The sequence below is a fragment of the Pyxicephalus adspersus genome, chromosome W (assembly GCF_032062135.1).
Source record: "Pyxicephalus adspersus chromosome W, UCB_Pads_2.0, whole genome shotgun sequence".
In the NCBI taxonomy this organism is placed as follows: domain Eukaryota; kingdom Metazoa; phylum Chordata; class Amphibia; order Anura; family Pyxicephalidae; genus Pyxicephalus; species Pyxicephalus adspersus.
The window spans coordinates 3,717,143-3,723,142 of record NC_092870.1 but is presented as its reverse complement, the minus strand read 5'-3'; the positions used below and the strand labels follow the sequence as shown (position 1 = coordinate 3,723,142).

Here is a 6,000-nt window from a genome sequence, read left to right as displayed (position 1 = left end):
AGAAAGCAAGCCAAGCAGCACAGAAAGGTTGTGATGCTAGTAAATCTCTGTCAGGAGTGGTAAATGCAGGCACGCCCTGGCCTTATATAGGCCAATGGCTGCCTGTGTGGCATGCAGTGAAAGACAGCCATTGGCTGCCTGCCACAACAAACATGGAGGGGAGCATCCCTGCTGTTATTGGAGGGCCCAGGGCATTATGGGGGAAGTCCCTAGGCATTATGGGAGGGTCGAATTCGGGGCTTCGAATCCAACAAAATTTGGGTCGGGTCGACCCGAATTCGAACAACTACTCATGACCCTCCAACACAGTTATAACATCATCACAACGCCCTTCTAGTTGTACTATGCGATATCCTAAGTCCCACAATTGCCTTGTAAAATGATTATTAATGGTTATTTTCTTAGCTGGTACATCTAAAGCCACCTACATTACATCTTGAAACTTTTGCAATAAACCATCAGGTTCACTAATAGGATTTTTCTTGGAAAGAGAGGGTGTATCATTGACCGTATAATCTGGCTCACTTGATCTCTCTCTCCCTCTCCTGTATCACAGCATGTAGGAGAGGGGGGAGGGGCATTTTAGCTGCATCCTGTGATGGAGTTAACTTTGCTACACTCCTAGGCTAGGTGCTTTCATCTTGCCTCGCATTGTCATGAAATCCGAGCCGCCCACATCCCCTGCTGATGTTCACACTGCCTCCGCATCTTAAACAGCTGCTTTCTGCCCTCTGATAGCCTGCCAGAAAGCCTCCAATGAGGCTCCTCCTGGTGAGTCACAGAGCCGACCTAACACTCAGCTGTGTGTCGGGACCAATGCATGCCACACCCCACTTTTACTTATGCGGTTGTTTTTCTCTACAGCTAGGGGAGCTGGGTTGGTATCACGTTCTCCAGAGGACACATCTGTCTGAATGTAAGTATTTATAGTGTTTTGAATTTTTGATAATTCTATTGGAACAAATAACAAAAATTAGGACAGAGATTAGTTGTTAGGCCTAGCTCCAATAAATATCAGTTTGAGTGTATCACTAGCTTTATGTCTAGGCAGCTTTTAACCCAATCCAAAGGTTAACTGTCCTTTGCCCAAGTTTTAGCCAAAACCTCCATTTATCCCAAACTGCATCACTTTAGTTCCCTTTGCATATTTAACTTGTCCACAGGAAGCAGCTTTCTTTCTTGCTTCAAGATGTGGAAACAGCAAAACAGTAATATCTTGATGAAACTAGATAACATATCTTTCATTATTTAGCACTGTGCAATTTAGGAACAAGCTGAAAAATCCATCCATCTTTTCCACATGCATAACAAGCTCAAGTTCAAAGGAAGCAGCCAGACCTGTGGAGGTCCCATCCCCAACCCCGCCATACAACCGACATCCTGATGGTAAGTTTTTTTTTTTTTTTTTGCCAGGGCAGTACTTCTTTTACTCAAATGTTTTTCTAAAAATCTCTAGGTTCACTAGTAACTTGTAAGAAAGCCTATACAGATTGCACCGGTGGTTGTCTGCAATAGAGCAGCAACTGGGGATGGACCCTCCTAAGGGTATGCCCGCCAAATAAAAAAAAAAGTAAATAGGTGAAGTTTTATATTTATGTATTTTTAATGTTTGTTAAAAAAATTAAATACAAAAAATAAATACAATTTTTTTTTTGGGGGGGGGGATATAAATATATACAATTTTTTTTTTTTTGGAAAAAATAAATTCGGGCATTTACCTTCATAATAGAATTGCAGCACATTTAGGTGACGGAATATATGAATGAATACACCAGCGCTGCTTTCACAGGTGTTATATATATATATATTTTTTTTTTTTTTACGGATAGATATATAGCATGCTCCTATCCTACACCTACCTGTTTTCAACCTTGGAAGAGTTGCAAGCATGCATGCATTCCTCTCTGGTCACCTGACTATTAAATAAATGTAAAAATAAAAAAAAATAAATAAAAGGCATCGTTATAACCTTAAAAGGAACTAGTTAGTTGTGTTAAAGATGTCCTCTTCAAACTAAATGTGATTCTAGTTCGGCAGTACATTTTGCATCCAGTACACAGCTGAACCCCTTAGTATCTCAGCTTAAAAACAGAAATGTAGTTTGCCATTTAGCAAGCACATTTTTACCTGTTAAAAGCAAGTGTCTGAGAAGTGAGGTGTTCCTTATTTGGGCCTTACAAAGAGCCATATTTGTGCTAAACTACTGAACAAAGATTACCCAATCGTGTTTTGGGAAATTAGTAATTTGTAAAGGTTTATTATTGTAAAGTATAGTATTGAGTTTAGACTTCATACTAATTTTGACTAATTCTTTGACAAATTGAAATACTTTCACGTTCCTCTTTGATGAGATAACCAAACTGAATGTTGAACGCACTTGGCCCACATTAAACTATATTTTGGCCAAGGCAAAACAAACACCTAGGTGAAGGGTCGAAAAATTGTGAGGTACACCAACCTGTGGACATTGCTCAAACAGAAATTAGACAATAGGCTAACTTACCCAACCAAATAACTTCATGCAGGAGAATTCAAACACAAACACTATAGCCTAGGATCATGAAAACATTTTGAAATAGTTAAACTTTTTTGAAGAAGACAGGAGACATGTCTCTAATTTAAAAGATTTTTTTTGGGGGGGGGACCCTATTTCCTCCTCCACCAGCCTGCCCTGCCCAGCCCAACTGCACCTATGTGCTGTCTGTCCAGCTGCATGCTGCCTGACCAGGCTGCCAAAGCTGCCTTGACCTGGTGGTGGGTCCCTGGGTTAAAGGAGGAGCCGGGGCTGCTGAAAGAGGAGCCAGAGGAGCAAAAGCCAGGCCTACCTGAAGGATGAGCCAGAGGAGCAACAGCCAGGTCTGCCTGGAGGATGAGCCAGAGGAGCAACAGCCAGGTCTGCCTGGAGGATGAGCCAGAGGAGCAAAAGCCAGGTCTGCCTGGAGGATGAGCCAGAGGATGAGCCAGAGGAGGAGCCAGGCCAGCAGGAGGTCTGTCTATTGGGATTTGCAAACCTAGCTTGTAAAAGATATGCTTGCCCCCAATATTGTTGGCCAGGGATTCAATGAACATATTACATAGATGATCAACTCGTAACATGTGCTGTTCCAAAACAAGCCGATGTTTGTTGTTGGACCAACTCAACCAGACGCTGCATGTCAATATGTCTTTCTTATTGTTCTTGATAGAGAAGACTATACATGCCCGCCACATGTAGTTGGTGAGCTTCTCGGTCCTGCCAATTTTCAATTGGAAATTGATGTAGGAGTGTTAGGACCTGTCCCAAATCAATTGACCTTGGGGCATCCATTCTTGACTCTATTATTCTATCACAATGGTCAGAGATTTTCTGAGTGAGGTTTAGAAGCTGCTTGGCCACACTGGGTTCACCCAATCCATCTGCATCCACTGGGTGCTAAAAAAATTGGCATTAATAAGTGATTCCAAAACTAAGCATTCATGCCCACCTAAAAGACTACAGAGAAAGTGTCACAAAGAAAGGAAATCAAGAGCCCCACAATAGAACAGCTGATAAAATAGCAAATTCATATTTTTAACATAATATTACAGTTGGGATTACACATAGCATACCATCTGTAACATAATGGCTACTGGAAAACACATTTTGAGGCAACCAACATACACATTGATAAATGTCCAATGACCTTGCAGATAAACAGAGGTGGTAAGTGTCCAATGACTGGGCAGATAACAGTGCTGGTAAAGGTCCAATGACTTTGCAGACAAACAGAAGTGATAAATGTCCAATGACCTTGAAGATAAACAGAGAGGTGGTAAGTGTCCAATGACTGACTGGGCAGATAAGAGTGCTGGTAAATGTCCAATGACTTTGCAGACAAACAGAAGTGATAAATATCCAATGACCTTGAAGATAAACAGAGGTGGTAAGTGTCCAATGACTGACTGGGCAGATAACAGTGCTGGTAAATGTCCAATGACTTTGCAGACAACAATGACCTTGAAGATAAACAGAGGTGGTAAGTGTCCAATGACTGACTGGGCAGATAACAGTGCTGGTAAATGTCCAATGACTTTGCAGACAAACCTTGGTCATACATGGAGAGCAGAGGATGCATGAGTAGCGAGAAACAGGAAGTTGTCACAATCAATCTGCCATGGAAGGAAATCATGGAGCCTTCACATAGTGCCGTCCTAGTCTCTGATTGGAGCTCACACTGGGCATGTGCAGATGTAAGGATACACACTGAGCATGTGTGAAGTGCGGTGCAAACTGAGGATGTGCAAAAAGGTTCATTTAGACATAGGTTTGTGACACACAGTCAGGATTGGAAAGACTAACCTCCATCCATCTTCCAAAAATAATTTAAATTAAAAAATACATATGGATAGTGAAGCATGCACTACAATGGCCATGAAGATATTTGTTGCCAAAAAATTAAAAAAAACATCATCCGCTAATTACTTTGGGGTCACCATTAAATTATGCAGATAGCATCCTGACATTCTGACACAGACAAATCTAGTGAATCTATAGACATCAATACATCACCCAAAACACTCAACATGAACCATAGAATGCATTTTTTATCAAATTATGTCCGAGAAGCATGCAAACTAAAAATGATCATTAGGCAAGCAAAACCCAGCAACAAAAAAGCACAAGAAAGGCAAAACATAGAAATCCAGCCCAAAGAATAAGGCATACATTCAATATAGATAGGTTACAGAAACCTCAGGTATTTCCTCTTATAGTATTAACTGTGCACCTGAGGGACCCTAACAAAGAAATACAAATCCAACAGATTGGTAAATGTTCATCCCTCCCACTCCATAAAAGGCAAAATACAAACTAACCAGTTATTGTCCACCTCCACAGTGGATTCAGCGCTTTATAAATCTCAGTGGATGCAGCCCTGCAGCCCTGTAGTTAGATAATTTGTCTAAAATTATTGAACAAGGTTGCCATGCATCGGAGTCATCCCTGTAGTCCACCCCTACCATTTCTGGCTCAATGAGTGGCAACGCTGATCTTCCATACTCCCTGAGAGTGCAGAAGGTGTTGGCAATATGTCCCGCTCCTTGCAGCCTCTGTTCCCAGGATACCTCTGATGCGGCGGAAGATGCACTCACATGCTTCTGACACTGGTGAACAGTCTGTTGTGTACTGCCCACTGCATTTACTCACCTGGCAATTTCCTCCCAGGGTCCCTGCAACATGGGAGGTCTGGAAGTACAAGCCTCAACGGATTTGTTGAAAAAACTAAATGCAGGACTCCATAAGGGCTGCATTTTGCTCAGGAGTGAAACTGGTTGCCTTGAAAGCAAAATCCTGGGCTCCCTCAAACTGGCTGAGCTGCTAGGTTGAGGGCCCAGGGGCCTAGATGTTTTTGGCCTACTTTGCTAGGCAACCTAGCTTGCCTGAGACTGCTGGTCTATGGGCTGGAGTATGCCCTAGGATAGTAGTGCCAGTGGTGTGAGGCTCCATGGGCCTAGGAGGGGGAAAAAAACAGTAATGGCAAAACCCACAAAATAGATTTATGTTAGTTTGCTAATTGATGAGTAAAGGAAATGGTGCATTCTAAATATAGATGTGTAACTTTTTTCAAAAACAATTTAGAATGTTAAAAGGAGAAAGACTAAGAACATCTCACAAAATATTTACAGTCGCAATGGCACATATGCATACGTGCGCAAATATAAGCAGGGGACACGCATATGCACGCAAATATAGGCGCCACACACATTTATGCGCTCTGCCGTTCACTATTATGGAAGAGGTGGTTGTTGTGGTGAGTGGGGTGGTGGCCGCATATGTGACTTTAGTGAGCTGCTGGACAGGATAATGCTGCTCCATCTTCCCAAGAAGAGGAGCAGCCATCAGCATCTAACCAAACTCCTGTATGAGTCCGTCAGCCACAGCTTTTTTTATGACGTAGCAACCTGGATGACATGCTGTGGAGTAATATAAAAGTGCAATTCCGCCTATCCCGCCAGGTGATCCTGCAACTTTACAAACTTTTG

The 6,000-nt window shown here is 42.2% G+C and overlaps 1 protein-coding gene across 1 annotated transcript in view; it reads left to right on the top strand.

Annotated features, from left to right (window-relative positions):
- Positions 1-1,262: 1,262 nt before the first annotated feature.
- Positions 1,263-6,000, top strand: part of LOC140342835 (zinc finger C4H2 domain-containing protein-like) — an 83,693-nt gene continuing 78,955 nt past the window's right edge. The window contains exon 1 of the mRNA XM_072429201.1: positions 1,263-1,386. The gene's annotated coding sequence lies outside the window, so the exon portion shown is untranslated. The remainder of the gene's footprint in view (positions 1,387-6,000) is intronic.